The 22,310-nt window shown below is 45.5% G+C and overlaps 1 protein-coding gene and 1 long non-coding RNA gene across 5 annotated transcripts in view; one reads left to right on the top strand and one right to left on the bottom strand.

Moving 5' to 3' along the window:
- Positions 1-22,310, top strand: part of PMEPA1 (prostate transmembrane protein, androgen induced 1) — an 89,242-nt gene that overhangs the window by 42,551 nt on the left and 24,381 nt on the right. The window lies entirely within an intron of this gene.
- Positions 14,824-22,290, bottom strand: LOC310764856. Of its 2 annotated transcripts, none has more exons than XR_014549281.1 (3): positions 22,187-22,290; positions 19,496-19,555; positions 14,824-17,698 (listed from the first exon to the last, which is right to left on the bottom strand). It is a non-coding gene; the product is annotated as an uncharacterized lncRNA (long non-coding RNA). The 2 variants fall into 2 exon arrangements; XR_014549282.1 differs by lacking the exon at positions 14,824-17,698 and adding an exon at positions 17,733-18,103.

Below are 22,310 nucleotides of genomic sequence, written 5' to 3'. Positions count from 1 at the left end.
GCTGCGCTGAGCAATGTCATCTGTTGCTCCTCCACCCTGATACTTTTTTATGTTGAGTCATCTCGGTATGAGTCTTGGGCACACTTGGCATGACATCATGGAAGTGCTCTGACAACACTGCACCAGGCAAAACGAGCAGGGATTCATGCTGGAAAACACACAGTGCAAACAGCACAGAAAACACACAACACAAACAGCACAGGAAGCGGCCTGGTTTGCCACTAGATCTGTGCATACAACACAATTGGGTTTTGTGTTTTTTTTTGGTGTTTTCCCCCCATCACTATTAAGAATCTGAACGTTGCACAGTAGCCTGCAATATGTAATGCAAGAAGGTAAGCTAGGCACATTAATCATTCCCAATCTAGGATCATATATCAAATAATAGAATTGGATTAAAGTATTTTTCTCTTCCTTAATCAGCTAGCAAATGGGGTAAGGTTAGGGTGTCAAGAGAGAGCTATTTCTGACCCAGTTAAAATACACTGTACTTGGTCCTGTAAACTCAGAATGAGCATGTCGTGCGCACACACTCTCACATCCTTTCTCCTCCCACAAATCTTGGTTTGCAGTCAGAGATCAAACCACTGTTGTTGTTGTTTTCATTCGGACATAATGGGAAACTGTGGTTTGGCAAACCCTGGACATTTTGCATTATGGTGCACGATAAGAGGGAGCATGCATGCAGAGAGCACTTGCTCTTGGTTCTGTAAAACATGGTTTATATGGCTGAGATATTATGTCTGAACTGGGTCTTTCTCTAAAGCATGTGGATGGGCTCACTTGCACTATCTTTCGGGAGACACATTTATACAATGCCGATCACTTCTCTCGCTGTAGGACGCCAGTGTTTTAATTTATTGGGTTTATCTATGAATCGCTGCCATGTGGTCCATCTGTTATATGAGCAGAATCCTTTGCTTTTGCAGAATTTTGCACAGTACTTGATTCGCAACAGTTCTGGACAATTGCCATACCCTCCTGGAAGTGCAGATAAGTGAAAATGTAGCTGTGCTGCAGCGCTCATCATGCGCAACATTCATGCTGCTATTTTTTTAAAAAAAAAACCATTAATAAGCATTAATGTAAGGCTATCAGTATAAATGAAACTTTATATTGTCCACAATTCTTTATTTGCTTGTCCATGAGTGTCACGGAACTAACGACGGAGTAGACATACACAGGACCGCACAGTTGCAGAATGACTTTGGCCACAGAGATGGCTTCCTTGACCGCTGGGGAAAGGCGTTAACAAGTAACTGCACATTATTTCTGGTGGGGATGTGAGAACTAAAGAGTTAAGTTGAAGGACTTGGGGGGGGGGGAGAGATGGCCGTCATGTAGGTGTCCTGAGCAGTTTAATTCATTTAAGAAACCATTTAGGTTAGGAGACCTTGAGGGTAGTTGAACGGACTGCCAACTTGTTTAACAGGCCCAGCTCCTGTGCTTTGTAACTGCTGCTGTAGACATTGGCAGTTGATGATAATATGCACTCTCTCTACTGAGGCAGGAGGGGCCTGCAGAGGCTCCAGATTTCTGCATATCAAGCTGCTGTTAAAGTTACAAGAGCAGGTCAGAGGCCCCCCCACCCCAAACCCATCATTTCGCAATCCCAGCTACCCAGGATTCTGGAGGGAGCAAAGGTCATGGGAAGGGACATAAGAGCAATTCAGTGCTAAAAGCTAAGGAGGGGCAACCCTACAGAGTACAGTACATAACCACAAACGATATAATATTATCAAATTGTAAATTAAGGAGCACATTTGCGAGTCTTAAAAATTTTTACAGCATCTTTTTTATTTTCTGTAATGAATTGCAAGCAGTCCTGTCTTCACTGTGGGAGCAGAATAATAATAATAATAATAATAATAATAATAATAATAATCACAACAGCAAATTATTATTAGTTTAAAAATATACAAGTTAGAATATTTGTTGTTTTTGAAAGCACAGGGCTGTTTCAGGTATCTTTTTTTGCATTGTGAACCATGGGCTTTAGAAAGGAAGGTGGCCTCAGGACCCCAGAATGGCTTATTTTCTTGTGAAGGCCACCTGACAAATGGTAGTCATCAGAGAAAGGCAATGCTGCCTCTTTAAATGGCCACTCTCTCTGTCAGCGCATCTTGTGGGGCTGAAATGCCCTTTGTTATCACAGTCTAGACAGGACGCAGGCGGAATATTTGATTGTGTGTGTGTGTGTGTGTGTGTGTGTGTTAAGGTGCAGGCAGAGGGAGGGTGGAGTAGACAACTAGACAAGGGTTAGGTGAATTTGACTGGCTTCATCTACGAACGGATTGCAATGATTTTTCCCTCCTCCCCACTTCTTATCTGGCAAACTCTGCCTGCCCTCTTTTGCTTATTTTAAAGGTAGAAGGGATGAAAAGCCAATCCTGTGTGTGTTTATAAAATTGTTCCATTTCTCAGAAGGAGACATTAGCGCACTGCAGCCTGCCTCCCTTTAATTGCCCTTTTTATGACTGTCTAGACATCATCCAGATACGTGTTTGCAGTGAAAAGACGTATCCCCTCCTTCTGGTTATATGATATAGTCCGAACCCTTTTCACCCATTCTCTTCTAACCCACTCCCTGGTTGTTCTTTTAAGAATGGATTTTTATCCCTGTATTCCCTCCCGAGCAATCGTATGATTAGTACTGTGCACCAATTGACTGGTTCTGTTGTATTTTGGGTGCCCCCACCCCGCTGTGTTTTCCTGGTGTCATGAGGGGCTTTCTCCTCCCCAACCCCCAAGCTTTTTGGAGGGGATATAAGGGCTTGGAAAAAGGGCTCTCATTTGGAGTTACTTAAGCAGATCACATTTCTAAAGCTGTGTTTATATTCAAACATAGCCACTTCTTTGTAAACCCCCCTCTCTCCTCCTTTACTTTCATTTTTGTGTGGCTGGTAAGAAGACCAGGTTTTAAGAATGGAGACAACAAGGAACTGTGAATGGGCTTGGGAGGGTTTTAGTTATGCAAATGAGCTGCATTAATTAGCTCTGTTGCCATAGCTGCTACTTTATTGTTTAAGAAGGGGGGGAGGGGGGACAGGCTGTGCTATGCCCAATTCTCCACCCCCCAAAAAAGGGGGGGGTATCACCCTTATGCCATCCCTGTTCAGGACAAAATTGCCTAGGTCGTGAATGTTGTGGTTTTCCTCTGCCGCGACTGAATGCATGAAATTAAGAGGTTTATAAGGGAAAGGAGAAGGGGGAGTTAATTCATACCACAGTCATCTTAAAAGAGAGAGAGAGAGAGAATATTAAGATATCCTGGAAGCTTGTTCGCAGCAAAGCTAAGGTTACATTTGTGAAGGCTGAAGGGGTGAAGAGAGGGGATGGATCCAGCTTTCTTAGTCTGCCATAAAAGAGGGAGCCCCCTCTGCTTTCTTTTCTTTCCCTTCTTGTGGGCGACTGGGGAGGGAGAGCTATTGTTGGTGTTGACCTTGCTGAAAAGCCATAAATATTTGCCTCCGCCCCCTCACCCCAACCCATCCATCCGCCTTCTGGTTTATGGTGAAAGAGGACTCCGAGGCAATGGAAATAAGAGCAACAAGAAAGCCAAATTCATGGGCGTGCATGTAAAAGAAGTGCCCCGTTTCTGCCTTAACAGGCATTCAATGCTACACAAGTATTGACAACTGAATTTTGGTATAATATTTCTGCTTCGAAGAGAAACCTTTGGGGTTGAGGGTGGGACGACGCTTTACCTTACAGAACTCTTTTTAAAAAAGCAACAACAACATTTGTGTTCTTGCCTTCCTGTTGCAGCCAGAAAGCACCCAAGGTGGTTTAATTTCACCTTGGCAAAGCGAGTTAGCTTCTTCAGAGAGACTTGGGAGGCAGTGAAAGCGTTAAGCATCTTCTCCCAGTTCTGATTATTTGATCCCTGGCACCTCCAGTATAAAAAGAAAGAAAAGAAATCAGGTAGCAAATGAAATGAAGCACTTCTGCCCGAAACCCTGCAGATTCGCTGCCAGTCAGAGTAGACAGTATTGGCCCAGATGGACAAATATCATGGCCTGGAATAAGGCAGATTCCTCATCATGTTCACAGTTTGGCTGTGGAAAATTACGTTTCTTTCATTTTGATGCTGGATAAGGTCCCCGCCACCCTTCCACACACACACTCCACATCAAAATGGCTGCTGTTTGGGGAAAGGCTGTGGCTCATCTGCCTTGCATGCAGCTGGTCCCAGGTTCAAATCCTGGTGTGTCTAGGTAGGCCTGGGAATATTCCCTGTCCAAAATCCTGGAGAGTTGCTGCTGGTCAGTGTAGTAGATCAATACCAAGCAAGATTGCTTACAGTTCTGTGATTCTAACTCTGTGATCTGTAGATCTGTGTGAGGAATAAGGGTGTCCTAACTGGGTTAAACCATAGAGCCTAGGACTTGCCGATCGGAAGGTTGGCGGTTCAAATCCCCACAACGGGGTAAGCTCCCGTTGCTCGGTCCCTGCTCCTGCCAACCTAGCAGTTTGAAAGCACGTCAGAGTGCAAGTAGATAAATAGGTACCGCTCCAGGGGGAAGGTAAACGGCGTTTCCATGCGCTGCTCTGGTTCGCCAGAAGCGGCTTAGTCATGCTGGCCACATGACCCGGAAGCTGTACGCCGGCTCCCTCGGCCAATAAAGTGAGATGAGTGCCGCAACCCCAGAGTCGGCCACGACTGGACCTAATGGTCAGGGGTCCCTTTACCTTTAACAACTCTCAGCGCCCTTTAACAAACTACATTTCCCAGGATTCTTTGCAGTGCGGGAGCCATTACTGTTTCAAAGAGGTATGATACTGCTTTAAATGCATAGTGCAGATGGGGCCTGGGCAGAACACTTGCCCTTGATACCTGGATTTCTTTATGGAGGGAGGTTTTCATATGGAGGAACATTCAGTTCTATGAGCACGATGTTCCCCACCTCAATGGGAACTTGGTCTTTGATCTGCAGCCATGATGTGAGCTGTGTGCCACGCCAGAAAGACCAAGAAAATGCAGGCCTGAAGGTTCCCAGAGCTAACCTTGAATTATTCCCCCCCCCAACTTCATAGAATATGCTCAGAGGGACATTCATGGGTCTTCTCCCTCACCTTTTATCTACCTGGTTGAGTGTGATGGCATGCTAGTACCAGATTGCACCAGATGGCAGGAGGCAAGTTTCCCTCCTTGGGCTCTCCTGGCTCAGTGCATCCTTGTTGGATATACAACAGCAGAGATCATTCAGGGTTAATTCTGTTTTTTTGGTCTGCATGTCAACGAGGAAGACAGTTGAGACTTGACAGTCGATGGAGCAAGAGAGAAAAGTTGTTCTGAAGGTGGTTTACCTTGGGATGTGTAGTCAAATATATCTCCCTGTTCTCAACTGGGCCTTAGACTCATAGAATCATATAACTCTTGGGAAAGGGCCACGAGGGTCATCTAGTCCAACCCCCTTCAGTGCAGGAATCTTAAATATCATTCTTCTCAAGTTATACCTTGCCCTTGTTCAATCTGTCATCAGTATTGTTAGTTTCTTTCTCCCCATAACTACTTTATTCTCTGCTCATATTCCTCACCACAACTGTGCTGTTCCTTGCCTTTCTCTCTGGCAACACTTCCAGAGGGCGAGGCCAAGCGAGGAGCAAGTTGCTGATGCTTTTCATTGGTCCTCTTCCTGCTTCTTTGAAGGTGAAGAGGCAGAAACAGTGAGGTCCAGAGTCATGAGCCGGCTCAGAAGGCTCCAGGGATTGACAGTGGGGCCCTTCCTGAGGCATGGGCCTTGACAGGTGCCCATGGAAGCACATCCCTCATGCCCACCTTGTAGACGCCACCCTACTGGAGGCAAGGGGGCTGATCAGTGCAAAAATGTGGCTTGGTTTCTGATGGGTTTTCTGGCAATGAAATATAAAGTTACTGCATCAGCCATCAAAGAGAAGTGCTTTCAGAAGTGCATTTTAAAAATGTATATAAAAGCGTATAAACTTGGGACAAGGTGTTTAAAAGAAAGAAAGAAAAGAAGTGGGAATTCTACCCAACTGATAGCTCTGATGTTCTGCAGCAGTAGCAAGCTCTCCATGGAATGGGGCTTGCTTTCCTTTCTCTCTCTCTTTATTATTTGGGGAGCCCAGAGCAGACAGTTTGCCGGCGAGACAGATGTGGTTGGGCAACAACAAACATCTATTTCTATAACTAGAAACAAATTTAGTAATTGCCTCTTTCAGTAGGACTTGATCAAGCAGGAAATGAAATTCCTAAATGGCAGTTAGCAGAAGTATCCTATAGCTAAACTAAAAAGAGAGAGACAGTGAAGCACGCTTTGTGGTCTCACGAGTTTTGGGCGGCTTGGGGGCTGGGGAAGAAGACTGCCTTCTGCAAACCATGCAAGCATAGCACCAGCCACTTATGGCATTTTATTTTATTGCTATTTAATTGAAAGCAAAAAAATAAAAAAACGTCCTTGACTTTGGAGAATGGATTCTGATGCCTCGCTTACGGATTCCACGCACTGTTGAAGAGCTTCTGCCGGGGCTGTTATTCCTTATTTATTTTAAGAAGTTACTCTACTGCAACATGTTGGCAAATTACATCTGTGTTTCCTCTACTTAGCTGACCTCACCCTAATATTCTGATCCTGCTTGGGGTATTCCCTTTGTGCGTGAAGAGCTATTAGGTGATAGAGTTACCTAGAACAGTTCTCGATGGCACACTTTGGGAGTAGAACGTTTCAGAAGTCTAACGGACTTCTGGAACGGATTCTGTTTGACTTCCGAGGTACAACACTACTATCCTGGGTAATGTGAAAAGTAAATTAAGTGCTCCAGGCTCCCTTAGAACCCACATGCCCCTTGGCCAAGAACAGACCTCCATTGCTTCACTCTGCAGAGTATTCACCAGTATTTCTCAAGGAAACGTAACACTCTCTTCAAGACATGAAGGATGTCAAATGCCCAGTTCGGAAATTTTTCTCCCACTCTTATAGGCTTCTGAATGCCTTGGGATATGAAAGCGCACGTGAAGAAAATGTACAGATGTCCTGTAGCAGGCTGTTTGAAAGTTTCCATTTTTTATTTTTATTTTTAAAACCCTGCCAGCACCTGGCTTTGGACATAGGAGCGAACTTCAGGGAGGCAGCCAAGCAAGTCTCCTTGCACCTATAAACTGAAGACTGTAACTTGATGCTTCCTCCCTGACCCCTACAATGCCTTCCAGGTAGGGCATATTTGCAGGAAATGTAACTAGGAGACTTGCTCTTGTTGAATGCAGACTTTCTGTGTCTTGTTCTGCCTTTAGTTGAAAAGGAGCCACGTCTGAGAGCAGGATCTGTACTAAACTGACCACAGGCCTCCAGCCCAAGGATTGGCAGTCCAGCTTGGGTGAAAGATTCCTGCATTGCAGGGGGTTGGGCTAGATCAGGGGTCACCAACCTAAGGCCCATGGGCCACAAGCGGCCCATAGGGGTCGTTTAACCTGCCCATGGACCCCTGCTCCCATCCACCGTGCTAAACCGGCGCGGAGCAAAGCGTGGACCGCCTTCCGCGACGCTGGCCGGCTTCCCATTGGCTGCCGGAAGCTCCTGAAGCCAATGGGAAGCTGTGCACGCCTCCTCCGCACCAGAAGGAGCGCCGGAAGTAGCGTTTGTGCATGCTTGCCTGTGCACAAACACACACTCCGGCCTACTGAGGCATCTGCAAGACCGTGAACCAGCCCATGCCACAAAAACTTTGCCACCCCCTGGGCTAGATGATCCTCACTGCCCCTTCCAATTCTACAATTCTATGGTTCTAGCTCTTTCTGATGTCCCAGGCAGGCAGGAAGAAGTGGCTGAGCCTGTGGTGGGCTACCATACATGGCTGGTGGACGGCATTGTGCATGGTTTTGTGTGTGTGTGTGTGTGTGTGTGTGTGTGTGTGTGTGTGTGGTAAAGGACTACTGGACAGTTAAGTCCAGTCGAAGGTGACATTGGGGTTGTGGCGCTCATCTTGCTTTCAGGCCGAGGGAGCCGGCATTTGTCCACAGACAGCTTTCCAGGTCATGTGGCCAGCATGACTAAACCGCTTCTGGTGCAACGGAACACCGTGACGGAAACCAGAGCGCCCGGAAACACCGTTTACCTTCCCGTTGCAATGGTACCTATTTATCTACTTGCACTGGCGTGCTTTCGAACTGCTAGGTTGGCAAGAGCTGGGACAGAGCAACGGGAGCTCAGACCACCATTGCAGGGATTCGAACCGCCGACCTTCTGATCGGCAAGCCCAAGAAGCTCAGGGGTTTAGACCACAGCACCACCTGTGTCTCCATGTTATGGAGGGCTGGGCTACGTATAAGGAACTTTTGAAGGTGCTCCTTGACCCATCCCTACCAATCCCTGAATTTTAGGTCAGTCTTAATGCTTCATGTCTTGGCATCTTTGCCTTGAGCTTCTGGCTTCTGGAATCTTTCTTTGGTTTCGGCTTTGCATTTCCTTTCTCTTCAATGAAAATTTTGCATGAAGGGAGGGCTGGGGAAAAAACCCAACCATTGTCATTTACAAATGACTGAACATTCTTCCCCACCCAGCCCCTAACCGAAGCACTCCTGTTTTTATAATGGAAGTATTTGCAAAAGCGAATACCATAGCCTGACCTTTTGTCATAGTAAAATTTATCACTGTTGTGGAGAGTCCAACCAGATGTATGTACGTGTGTGTCAGTGTGTAAACATTATGGAAATGCGAAAGGTGGTGAGCCACAGACCTTGCAAACAGAACACTGAAGCTTTTTGCAGTCATTTGATCCAGATAAAATTGATTGTTATGCTATGCACTGCTGCTTCTTGGTGGATGAATGAGTTGTGCTTATGATGGATCAACAGAGTTGTTTGCATTTTTGGACTTTTCCTCAAGGGTATCTATTTTTATTTTGTTAAATTTGTAAGATGACCTCCTGACCTGCACCACTGCTGCTGACCTTGATGGCTGGGTGCATGAAAAGCAGCGCTTAGAAATTAGCCCGGCGCCAGGCACTTTGCACAACCATTTTGCAGGAAAGCAAAATGTCACTTGGGAAAGGATTTGAAATATTTTCCTTGAAGCTTCAATTTGTTTTATTCTAGATTGTTTTATTTGATGTTTTAATGTGTTGGAAATCACTTTGAGATTTGTTCTTTAAAATATAAATTGATATAGAAATAATAATAATAATAATAATAATAATAATAATAATAATAATAATTTAATTAATTCCACTTGCGGGGAGGATAGCACCTAGACATTCCATTGTGGTTGCTACGTTTAAGGTGCCATTTGATGATTTGATTATATACCTGAGTTTCTAACAGTGCTGAAAAGTCTGGCAGTGTGTGTGTGTGAGAGAGAGAGAGAGATCCCCCAAAGCAGGTTACTCCTCTAGACACCTTAAAGTATTTTGGGTTGAACTGAAAGAACTGCGAGCAGAAGGAAAATCGCCACCAATGCTGTTCCACAAACACCTGCACATGCAAGGTGTCTATAATAGCTAGTTCTCATTGTCTGGTTGCACCACAAGCTGTGTGGGCACTTGTGCAAGTTCTCGCCAGAGCAGAGTAACGTTGGTGGATTTAACTTTACTTTTCTTGGGCAACGTCGCAGTGAGAGACGTGAAAACAGCTCTTGCGCCAATACAAGACTTTTTGCCTGCTTGCAAAAGGGTGTCCTTGGATCTGACCCATTTTGATACTGCTTTGTGCTACTTAGCATTGAAGCTGAGGATAAAGGTGAAATACGTGGCAGGCTAACGTTGACATACAGTAGATGTTGACTGCAAGATCCAGAGGTTAGGAGACGGGATCCCTGCCTGTCGTTCATTCCTACAAAAAGCCACATAGATTTGATTTCTGATGTTGCGACGGTTGACTCTGCCACAGATATTCTTCCATGGAAGAAAACCATTACAGAAGGGACTGGCCTCCATAGATTTGGTTCATTCAATCTTCGAATGCTCTAAGGAGTTACAGTTACTTGCAGTGTGTGTGTGTGTTTCTGTTTCCTACTGCTGTTTAACATTTCAGAACCATCTGTGAACATCATAATCCTCAAAGCACCCTATACTTTGAAGTCACCCTATTGATGTAGCTGTGCTACCATTAAATAAGGACTTCCAAGAGTTGTGACCTAAGGGACTTGACCTCAAGTCAACTGTGAGGCAGGTAGCGAAAATGAAGCAGGACCTTGGAAAAGGAAGAGAAGGTGCATAGGACAGAACAGGAGAAGAGGCCAAGCAATTATGGGTTCCTAATTGCACAGAGCTAACTTTTAAATATATTTTGAGGCATGTTGCTTCTCCTCATTCCCAGTACAGTGGTACCTCGGGTTACAGGCGCTTCAGGTTACGTGATTTTGGGTTGCACACCGCGCCGAACCCGGAAGTACCGGAACAGGTTACTTCCGGGTTTCGGCACATGCACAGAAGCACCAAATCGCGATCCGTGCATGCGCAGACGTGGCGCTGCGGGTTGCGAACGTGCCTCCCGCAAGGATCACGTTTGCAACCCGAGGTTCCACTGTACTGGTCCTTTAAGGGCCTTTACATTTCTGCTGCCTCTTTCAGTTTATGTAATAAAGAAAGCTGCTCATTACATTTTTAAACTTCATCTTTTGCCTCTTCCTTTTTGCACATGTGATGGGATCGCATGATCAGCACTGCTAGCAGAAACTCTTAAGAGCTTGTTTGATGTTCCACCACCACCAAAGAAAAAAGAGAAAAAAGGAGGGGGGGAGAGGAGAGAAACACCTGGGGTTGCAGCAGAGAAGGGAGCGAGATCCGGTGCCACACAAGTGGAAAACTGAGATTGAAATAGAATTGGGGACAGTTCTCGCCAGTGTTCACGTCCTCTTTTGTGAGTCACGCTACAAGTGCAGCTCTAAGGATATCAGAGGTGTTGATTTTTGGGGGGTGCGGGTGGTGCTAAGCAACATTCTAAAAAAGAAAATACAGTGGTACCTCAGGTTAAGTACTTAATCCGTTCCAGAGGTCCATTCTTAACCTGAAACTGTTCTTAACCTGAAGCACCACTTTAGCTAATGGGGCCTCCTGCTGCCACCGCGCTGCCGGAGCCTGATTTCTGTTCTTACCCTGAAGCAAAGTTCTTAACCTGAAGCACTATTTCTGGGTTAGCGGAGTCTGTAACCTGAATCGTATGTAACCTGAGGTACCACTGTAAGGCAATTTGAACTATGAGGGCACTCACTGTGGATTTCTGAATTCTTTAATTCCAAGACCTGGAAAAAACAGATTGCAGCTGGGGATGTGTTTGTGTGTGTCTCACTGAAAACAGAAAGATAGCAAAGTTAGGGGAAAAGGTTCTAGTTTACTTCCTGCTTTGCTAGTTTTCTACTTGCAGGAAGCATGGGGAGGGGAAGAGCATTGAAAACATGAAAAACAACAACAACAGCCTTAAACTACAACCCAAACAAACCTTGCCTGCCCACCTGCACCAGCGTTCTTGGTGGTAATGGCCCCTTGTACCGTCTCAGAACTTCACACACACACACACACACACACACACAAAACACAGTCAAGGACACTTTCTTCCCAGTACGTTTCCGAGCACAATTCAAAGTGTTGGTGCTGACCTTTAAAGCCCTAAACGGCCTCGGTCCAGTATACCTGAAGGAGCGTCTCCACCCCCATCGTTCAGCCCAGACACTGAGGTCCAGCGCCGAGGGCCTTCTGGCGGTTCCCTCATTGCGAGAAGCAAAGCTACAGGGAACCAGGCAGAGGGCCTTCTCGGTAGTGGCGCCCGCCCTGTGGAACGCCCTCCCATCAGATGTCAAAGCGATAAACAACTACCTGACATTCAGAAGACATCTTAAGGCAGCCCTGTTCAGGGAAGTTTTTAACGTGTGATATTTTACTGTATTTTTGGTTTCTATGGAAGCCGCCCAGAGTGGCTGGGGAGGCCCAGCCAGATGGGCGGGGTATAAATAATAAATTATTATTATTATCATCATCATCATCATCATCATCATCATCATCATCACTAGGATTAGGACCATGCATCTAAAACAAGGCCACAGCAAGCCCTGGCTTTTAGTTTTAGGCTTTGCTGCCCATGACTAATGCAACAGCAAATGGTTGACCAATAATGTTTTCCGTCCGGCTTGCTTGAGAGGTTGTTACAACACAGAAACTTCTTCAGCCTAAGCCCTCTCTTATGGTGGGTGGAGGCTGTGAGATCTTTGGAAACAGCACAATGTTTCATTGCTCTGATAAAAAAAAAAAAAATTGAACCGTGTTTGAGGACACCCTGAAATTCTGCAGAAGCCTATCAGGGATTTCTTGATGGCAAAACTGGCAGTAGTAGACCAATGTTCCTGAAAGACAGCTAGCCTGCAATCACCAATATAACCCCTGAAATGTGAAGTTGCAAGTGACTGTTAGCTGTGTTCTAAGCAATGTTCTCTGTATAAGTGGAATAACAGAGGCCCTAGCCTGTCCCCCAGAAAAACCCTGCACCTTAGAACATACATACATACATACATAATTTTATTTGTATGCCACCTTTCCACAGTTCAGACCATGCTCAAGGCAGCTTGCAACATGGGAAAAGACCACATAGCTACAACATAACGAAAGTAGCAATAAGCAACAAATAAAATATTTTGAAAAGGCACAAACAGACCAAACAATTTCCACGTAAGTCAAAACAAGGTCTAAAATTAAGATACAAAACAAAAGCCAACAGCAACAACCCCACCCAACAAAACCCACTGAACTACTCAGCCCAGGAGCCTCTGCAGTTTGCAGTGCTAGAGTTCTGCGGCGAGCATTGAGCAGAGTCAGTGGCGGATATAGAAGAGTTAGAATTGGTGTAGTAAAGGTTCCCCGGGTGTGGAAAGTTTGAAAACCAATGTCTCCGAGAGTTCAAGGTTTTGTTGTTATCAGAGCAGCGCCACCAGTTCTGCTGCCACACTGGGTGCTGAGCCTAGGGGACATCACAGGGCAATGCAACTATGACCTAGTGAATTGAACCTAACAGAAGGCGGGGGGGGGCTGAATTTTGGCTTCACACAGGGCACTGCTGAAATCGGAAAGACCAAGGTCGTCCCTGTTGTTATTTATCTATATCTATCTATCTATCTATCTATCTATCTATCTATCTAATCTGTTGCAAAATTCTATGCTGAGTAACCATTCACTGAGCAACTTCCTAATGTTGTCCCCACAGAGTTCCAACTCTCAGCGTGGTAGGTAGATGCCAATGTGACTAATTTACATGGCTTATTCCAGTTGTGAAATTGGCACCCGCTCTCGCCCTTCACTAACCTAGTGCTCTCGGTTAGGGCTGGTGGAAGCTGCAGTTTACTGATGGACAACCGAAGGGCGCTTTCCCAAGAGAGCCAGTGTGGTGTAGTCGGTCAGAGTTCCCGGGCTAGGAACTGGGAAACCAGGGTTCAAATTCCCACTCGGTCATGAAAATCACTGGGTGACCATGGGCCAATCGCTCACTCTCAGCCAAACCTAGCTTTGTTGTGAGGATGGCATGGGGATGAGAACTATGCAACTCACCTTGAGATCCTGGGAGGAAAGGTGGGATATAAATGCAAAAAAAAAAAAAAAAGTTTGCCTAGAGCAGTTTTCTCCAAATCTGGTGCCCTCAAGATCAATGGTCTCCAAAGTATCTGGAAGACACCAAGTTGGACTCAGCTTGACTCACAAATGTTCCTGACCGAGCTTTTTGCTGCCATGTAGTTTGTATCTCTCCCACCCTGCAACTCATGTATATTTTGTGAATCTTCCTTTAATCCTTTTATCCCTCTGCTTTTCTCCCCTCTCTGCTAACTATCCAGCATAATCTTTGGAATTCAACACAGGTGTTTGTGCTTAGCTGAGAAGCTCTAGCATTCAAGCTTACCCCCACCCCGGATAGCTTCCAGCAATGCAGTCAGCAAAGGGGGGGAAATCATACTGATGCTGATTTAGGATTACATTCTGCAGATACCTTTTGGAAAGAAACATCCTCTGAGGGTGCACCATTGGGAGGGGGAAGCAGGACACTGCAGGTTTCTTCCTGGTTTTCTGTTTTGTCTCATGGGATGCTCTACAAGTCTGTGCAAAGTGCCGTTTGCATCTGTGTTCCCAGAGAGACCAGGTTTTTCCCCCTGTTCTGCACAAACACACACATGTATGCATGGATCTCAGCCAGTGTTGCCAGTTAGGGAAACTGCATAGCTCATGCAGAACAGTATCATGGCATTGTTAGATGGTGAATTGCCTTTTGAATGGTTGTGTGGAAATGCCTGGCAGTGTGTGAAAGCCGAAAGCCCAGTTGAAAACATATCCCAGTGGTCTGGAGTTATGCTAAATAATATTTAGAGCCCTGTGAAAAGTACCATATTTTTTGCTCTATAGGACTCACCCGACCATGGGACACACCTTGTTTTAGAGGGGGAGAACTAGAAAAAAAATTATCCCCCTCTCTGCTCAGCGCCCCTTCAGCGAAGTGGCAGGAGAAACGGAGCCCCTTCCATTTCTCCTCCCGCTTCACTGAAGGGGCGCTGCGCAGCTCTCCCTCTCTGCTGAAGCCAGGAGAGTTTTGCTCTCCCGGCTACAGCAAAAGGAACCCGAAGCCTCCGGAGCACAGCGATAGGTCCCGCAGCGCTCTGGAGGCTTCAGGCGGCTATCCCTGAAGCCTGGAGAGCGAGAGGGGTCGGTGCGCACCGACCCCTCTCGCTCTCCAGGCTTCAGCAAAAGCAACGCGAAGCCTCTGGAGCACAGCGGGAGTGCTCCCTCTGCGCTTCGGAGGCTTCACGTTGCTATTGCTGAAGCCAAGGAGCCTGCATTCGCTCCATAGGACGCACACACATTTCCCCTTAATTTTTGGAGGGGAAAAAGTGTGTCCTGTAGAGCGAAAAATATGGGACATAGGCCTGAAGGAGGAAGTTGGAAGAGTGATATTCTTTCTCACTTCCTCTTTCACCTCTGTTGTGTTTTTCAAGGCTCATATTAATTATCATGTCCACACCCCTTGGAAAGGTGTGAAGAACGAACTTTGCATGCAATTTCTCTCTGCCTCTCCCTCTGCAGGGCAGAGGGCTTATTCACATAAGGGAGAAAAGAAGACCATGGGGTTGGAGCTCGCGGAACTCACTCAAAAATCCAAATGTGCCTACAGGCCTAAAATGTTGGAGGCTCCTGTGCCAAGCCCTGAAAACCCAACTCTGTCCTTATCATCTCTATATGGCCTGATCCTCTGTTTTTGCTGCTCCTTCCTACTAACTTCATTGGCGTCCTGGACCCTGATTGCTTTTTCTCCCTGCTCTTTCCCAAGCCAGTTAGATCTGGTCTGCTGATGATATAATAATTGGAGAAATAGTTGCAGTTCCATAACACCGCTACCCAGTTTCCATTTCCTATGCCCAGTTTTGCCCCCACCTTGCTAAAATTTGGCCGTAGGAACACTGGGAAGTTGCTACAAATTTCCATATTTATTAGGCAAACCTCGTTCCTTGTAAAAAGTGACTCATTTCCTGGTTTTTCAAACCCTTTCCTCAGATGAAAATAGGCCGTGCTCAGTTTGTGTTAGGCAGGAAGACTCCTGGAGAGAGCAGAGCAATGAGCCACAAGGTGCTTCAGGGGCCTGTGCGGTTGGCTGCAAAAACCAACTGAAAATATAAGGAAGGTGCAGACATGTCTTCAGAGGATGCCAGCATGGTTAATGGGCAGAGTCAGTGAAGCTACAGAAGGCAAGAAGCCTTGCTTTAAAAGGTGGGCATCTTGCACAAATGAGAACAGAAAGAAACTCTGGCAAAACAACTGTGAATTCACAATAAGGCAAGCAATTTTTGGAAGAGGATTTAATCAATCAATAAAAGCAATCAATTAAAATGCCTTTACGTATGTCAAACTGGGGACAGAGGCCATCGGGCCATGAGACAAGAAAGATGTTTGAAGGAACAGAGGGTGGCAGTGAAGAAGCTTAATGAATTTGTTGCATCACTTTTCGCTGTGGGAGATGTTGAACAGATGCTCACTCCTGAACAACTTATTTTGGAGAAGGCGCCTGAAGAACTAAGTCCAATTGCAGTCACATGGAGTGAAGTATTAGGACTGACAAACTAACTCACAAGTTTCTGATATGGGTGACGCATACCCAAGAGTTCTCAAAAGAACGCCAACATGAGATTATCAATTTGTTTGCTTGTTTCTTTAAAAACGCAGCTTGTCACTGACTTTACCACAAGGACTGGGAGGTAAAACAGTACAGTGTTACCTCTGGTTAAGAACTTAATTCGTTCCGGAGGTCCGTTCTTAACCTGAAACTGTTCTTAACCTGAAGCACCACTTTAGCTAATGGGGCCTTCTGCTGCTGCTGCGTGATTTCTGTTCTCATCCTGAAGCAAAGTTCTTAACCTGAAGTACTATTTCTGGGTTAGCAGAGTCTGTAACCTGAAGCACCTGTAACCTGAAGTGTCTGTAACCCAAGGTACCACTGGACATGCAAGCCCGATCCCATTATTGTGTACTCTTGCAGGTGCGATAAAATAGCAAAAAACTTATATGTGCATGCTCCCTTCTCGGTTGGTGTGCTATGACTGACAGCCTGCGTGGTGTGGAGATTTTTTCAGTTTGTTCATTTGCAGGGAATGAAAGGAGTGACAGGATCTGCTCCTGAGCTAGCTGTGTCCATCAGGATGGCTGTAGGCTGCCCTGATATCTGAAATATTATAATGGATGTGTATAAGTTGGTGGTGAGACTGCTGCTGAAATCCTCCCCTAACCACAGACACACATATGTACTAATTCTTCCTGAACAGCCTGAAAATGGCTGAAGTTCTTGGATCAGGGAGACTTGGGCTGGGTTCTGATCCATATTCCCATGGTTCTGTAGAGAGAACTGTAGCTCAGACTTAAAGCAGCTGCTGTAGATGGTCCCAGATTCAATTCCTGGCATTTCTTGAGTAGGGCTGTGGAACTCCCCTTCCCAAGTTCCTTAGACGAAGGGCGAGTAATATTTGAGTAATATTTGAGAGTGAGAGGAACATATTTTGTCCATTCTTTATGTCTACGAACGCTCGATGGCTACAGCATTTGAAAGCGCCTGGCTCCCCCTTGCAAAGTTATTCCTTTAAATGTCTGCTTCAATTTGGCTTGCGATTCTAAAGAAGCAGGTCTTCATTCAAATCAGGAGGAAACCTTGGCTAGGCTTGTGCTTGGAGCAGAGATAAATGAAATTGCATGCCCGGTGCAAGTCAGCCGCATGGGGATTGCTGGTGAGAATGACAATGAGTTTCGCTCTGCCTTGTCACACAGATTGCATTGACTAACAAGATTAGATTTTCATAAATTTGAGACACTCCCCCCTCCCTCATATCTTTGTGGGCAGCCAGGAGTCCAGACATGGATGTGTCTTGCACATATTTGGTTGTTAGCCAGTAAGGGTGTGTGTCTGAGAGAAGAGGGAGGAGAGAGATTTAGTAGGGCAGAGCTTTTTTTTTGCTTGCTTTTTTTAAAAAAAAAAGGGGGGGGAAAGATGGTTCATGGAAGAGTGCACAGGCTCTGGGTTTCCAGAAATCCCCTGGTTATTTATTTATTTTTGAAGTATTTAAGGGAGCTAGCATTGAAACAAACCATTCCTTTCCAGTATGTAGCTCGAATATCGAAACATGGTGGTGATCTTCAGAATTTGAAATGTCGCTACTCTTGCTTCTCTTCCAAAGGACCATGAAATGGTCCACAAAACTTCTTATGTGCAAGAATACCAAAGTTTCCAAAGATTCTAGAATAACAAAAAACAGATTATATTTTAAGACATTTTTTTAATAATAAAAATCAAATTCTCAAAATGTGAAATATAGGTTTCGTTTCCTAATCTTTGCCAAAATTCGCCAAAATTAGAACTTGATAACATGGGGGGGGGGGCATTTTCCGTGCTATTGTGCTGATTCAGTGAAAGTTCCCTGGTTTGTCAAACTGAGTTAGAGTAACTATGTGCTTTTTGCACGTCCTCTTATAAGATACTGTACAGTTAAACAGCGGTTGTGACGTTACAAATATACGATGAAAAATTCTGTCTGCTGCAGCATATCCACTGTTCGATACTGTCAATACTGTTGAGATGTTAAATACCGTCAAATGTTGGCTCCTTCTGCATGTCAGCTCTCAGAATCTTATCAAATGTGGACTGCCCTCAAAACAAAAGTTTGTTTCAGTTCTGGGATATTTTGTGTGCCAAGTGCTAATGTTAAGTGGCAGTACCTAACTGGTACCCATAAACCAAGGGCCACATTCCCTTATGGGCTGCCTTTCAGGGGGCCACATAGTGGGCAGGCCAGAAGCAACAACGAGCAGAGCAACTAAAGGGAATCTTTTAACCTTTATAGGGTGAGCTAGTCCCCTATGCACATGTCTATCCAGGCAAGTAAAGAAGTATCTCTGGAGTTCAAGGACAGGCGCTCAAGGAAGGTGCCAAGCACGGGGTGCAGCCTGGGAAGAGTCTTAAGGATCAGACAGAGTCATCTGGAGAGGTGTATTAATCGGCAGGGCCTGAGGTTTCCCATCCCTGCCATAAAACTAAGAGTATATCCAGGTAACATTTGCTGCCAGAAACCACAAAGGGGGTTTTTGGAGAGCAAATCCATTTCAGTCCCATTCAGTTTGCACTGCATCCCCTACACACAAATGCAGAGACACACAGACAGATAGAGCTGTCAGGCCCTGCCCTCTTGCATACATCCCCATTGCCTTTCCAACTGACCTTCTGCAGCGCAAAGCCCTATTCTACTTGAGGAGACTCCCTGCATGATTTTAAAGCCTGGAGGTTCTTTAATCATGCAGAGATCCTACTTGGGTTCAGCAGGCTTCCTTCCACAGCCACCAGTAAATGGAGGGCTGTGGGACTGCAGAAGAGGCTCCTAGGATGGAGAGGGTCCAATGAGTTCGTCTCCATTCTCCCCCTTGTTCAACCATCACTGCATGGGGTTGAGAATGCAGAACAACTGAATAGGGCTAGGGCTAGTTATTGTTTTTTTTCTTCCATTAATAATTTTTGTAAACTTGGGTCATGCACACCTGCGGTGTTTCGTTTGTGCATTGGCTGTTTCGTCATTCTACCCAACACACCACTGGAGTTGTGATCGGTATGCTCTGCTGGTAGGTAAGAACCACATTTTCCGCAAAAGGCTGCATCAAGTCCCACTAGAATAAGGTTTGGAGCCATAATTGAGAAAACTGGCTATTGCAAAAAAACAAAACACAAAACCAACTCCTGAGACAATTTGTAGGCATTCTGACAACCCTCAGTGACCTGTCACTAAGTTTTCACTCAGTCCTTGAAACTGATAGTGCTTATGGGAATGTGTGTGTGTGTGTGTGTTTAGTGGGGATATTTATCTGTAAAAGCAATCTATGCATTGCTCCCTATTCACGCTGCCCGGATTCCCAAAGCGTCTGTGTTTGTCTAGACAGAAAATACAAAGACGCAGGTTGTGTCACTCCAACACAGTGTCTGAACCTGCCTCTGAAATGTATGCAGGAGTAAAAAAAATTATGCTAAATTAAATTAGTGTGACCTTACTTTGCATTTCGAAGCCACATTTGCCCGTCGCGTAAAGCTTGGTGCATCCATCACTCTTCCCTGGGGAGAATTACAAAGGGGGAAAAATGGAATGAGGTCTCCTCTAATTGAAAAGTGACAATGATTAGGAAGCCAAATACAAAATGCATATATACGAAAAATACATAAATAGGCATGAGCAGAATGATAAATCTGTGTAGTTTGTTTCCATTCCTCAAATTATTTTTGGGGGGGAGGCACTGTTATTGGGTTACTAGCCCTACTATAGTAGTAATATATTGATCAGAGATTAGATTTTGAGGGGTTCCTCTCCCCAAACAGGTCTGACTAGCGGACTGAATTGACCCAGTGAATTCAACTCCTCTTTACGCCCTCTCAAAAAGAATACTTCGTGAACGTGAAATGCAAGAAAATATATCCATGAGCTCCTTAAGCTTTCATGTACCACTCTATCCAAGTGAGAGGGGCCTCTTGTATAGCAAAGGCATCAATATGCCTGCTCTGTATTTGCACTGATTCTAAATTATAGAGGTGGAGCCAGAGGATCACTTTGGGGGGGCGGGAAGGTGCCTGGCCTCCTGCGAGTTCTCAGCTTCTGATGAAGCTCACCTGTGCGTGTGAGTTAAAAGCTATTGATGCATAAGATGTTGATTGGTTATAGAAAATGAACCCCTTCTCCCTGGTTGCATGATAATTGCATAACCCCAGTCAAATGGAAGGAAGAAGTGAAGGGGACAGATACCCAATGATAACTCAGGGATAGAAACTTGATCACCCAAGGTTATGGGTATGATGCTTATCAGTGCTCCCAAGCCACCTGGATCTTCAAGGTGCCTCCTTGTATGATAGGGCTGGGCGAGCGACATCTTTCTGTACCAGTAAGATGATTTAATGACCTTTTAATAAACTGATTGATTAGCTGGTAGTATGTTTGTTTTCCCGTCTGATTTAATGGCTTTTGCATTACGTGCTCCTGTATAAAATCACAGCAATTATCTGACTATGTGACTTTATTAATTCATTTGCCAACATTTCTACTCTGATCTTTTAACTCTAAAGGAGTTTCTAGGGCAGCTAAATATTAAAACCAACAATTCCAAAACAATAACCAATAACCACCTCAGTAAAACAAAAGAACACTCTTTCAAACACACACACACACACACCCAACATACTAGTCAGATTGGACAATATCAAAATACCAAAAATTTCTTGACCAAAAAACAAAACAAAACCCCCCAAACAATAAGTTGGTGCTAGGTGAAACTTTCTGAGGATGGGGCACCATCACCGAAAAGTCCCTGTCTGGGAATCAGATGGAAATGGGACCTTAAGAAGGGATTCAGAAGACTTTTGGGGGGTCCTAGCAGAAAAAAATAGAAACAAACCAATATTTGTGTATTCCCACCTCATTTCCAGATTCTAGGGAAATGTATATTCAAGCTGTGGGACTTGCCAGCTGCTGGGTCCCAATAATCAACTTATATTGACATTGCTTATTCTCTTTCATGAGGCCCATATTGCTCTTACTGTTACTAACGCTGACAAATGTTTTGTGGGGGGAATACCTGGGAATATGCATCTGAAATTAGATTAGTTCTCCTCTCCTCTCTTTTCTTTCCCTTGACTTTCTTTTTGACATTAAAAAGAGAGAGAGAGACACTCAAGGTAATGTACAAATCACATGTACGGCGTTGCAAATGTCATCAAACGAATTAACAAAACAGGCGCTTTTGTGGGAGCGGGGCAGAAAGACTGCCTGGCCCTGCTTTTGGAGGGGCATTTTCTGCCCTGCGGTAAATCTTAAAACACAGACTCCCCCCTCACTCACACACACACACACACTGGCCCCACATCCACACATGCGCTGCGCAAAATTGCATCGGTGGGAACCCTTTTCTGCTCTGGAAAAGGAGCGCTCCTAAAACAGGGCTGGTGCAGGGAGGAAGATTGCGGGGCAGGGGTTGTGCGGGACGGGGCTTGGGGTGGGCGGGGGGAGGCGAGCAATTCCACGGGCTCCTCTGTGAACTTCTCCTGGGCCCCCTGCGACTCTCCCACCGCAGAGCGGCCTCTTCTGGGGCTCGTGATGTGACTGTCAAAAGCTGCCTGCTTGAACTCCACCCTTGAGGCTCCCTTGTCTGTCTGCCAGAGTGCTTAAAGCTGTCTAGGATTCAGCCAACCGTACCCAGGGTGAAAGCAGTTAACACAAGGACAAGAGGATTGCGGGTCCCCCCCCAAGCTGGGCTGCTCTTACCTTTAACCCCTTATGGCTGCAGCCAAACAAAAAGGGCCCAGCGCCTCCTGCTTCCCCACCCCCCACCTCCTGGTTGTGTGGGGAAGGCTTTCTTTACAAAGGGAGCCCTTGAATGCCCCCTTTCTCGCCCCCCCCCAAACATTCAAATGAGGTGGAGGGCCTTGCGTCTGACGGTCCTTTGTCGCTACCCTTCTCCCCTCGCCCCCGCTGCCCCAACCTCCTCAGAGCCACATTTTTTCTGGACATGTATCTCATTACAATACAAAGAAAAGCCCCCCTGCTCCTCTCCTCCACCCCTCATTTTTTTTGGGGGGGGTTTTAAAGGCCTCTGTTTATTTACAGGCTCTCTAGACAATTCCCTGTGGTGAGGATTGAGATGGTTGGGACAATATGCACGCCATATATATATGTGTGTGTGTATATTTATATATACATACATATATATATGCACGCTCTGCGCTCGCTGAATGGAGATTGGCGCTTTTTTCTCTCCCTTTCTGCTTCAAGCACCAAAAGCCAGCAAGAGTGGGAAGCAGCAGGGAGCAAGAGAGGAGAGTTTGG

This window comes from Podarcis filfolensis (genome assembly GCF_964270895.1).
Source record: "Podarcis filfolensis genome assembly, chromosome: 6".
NCBI lineage: Eukaryota > Metazoa > Chordata > Lepidosauria > Squamata > Lacertidae > Podarcis > Podarcis filfolensis.
The sequence above is the reverse complement of the archived record's forward strand: the minus strand, read 5'-3'. Positions and strand labels throughout refer to the sequence as shown.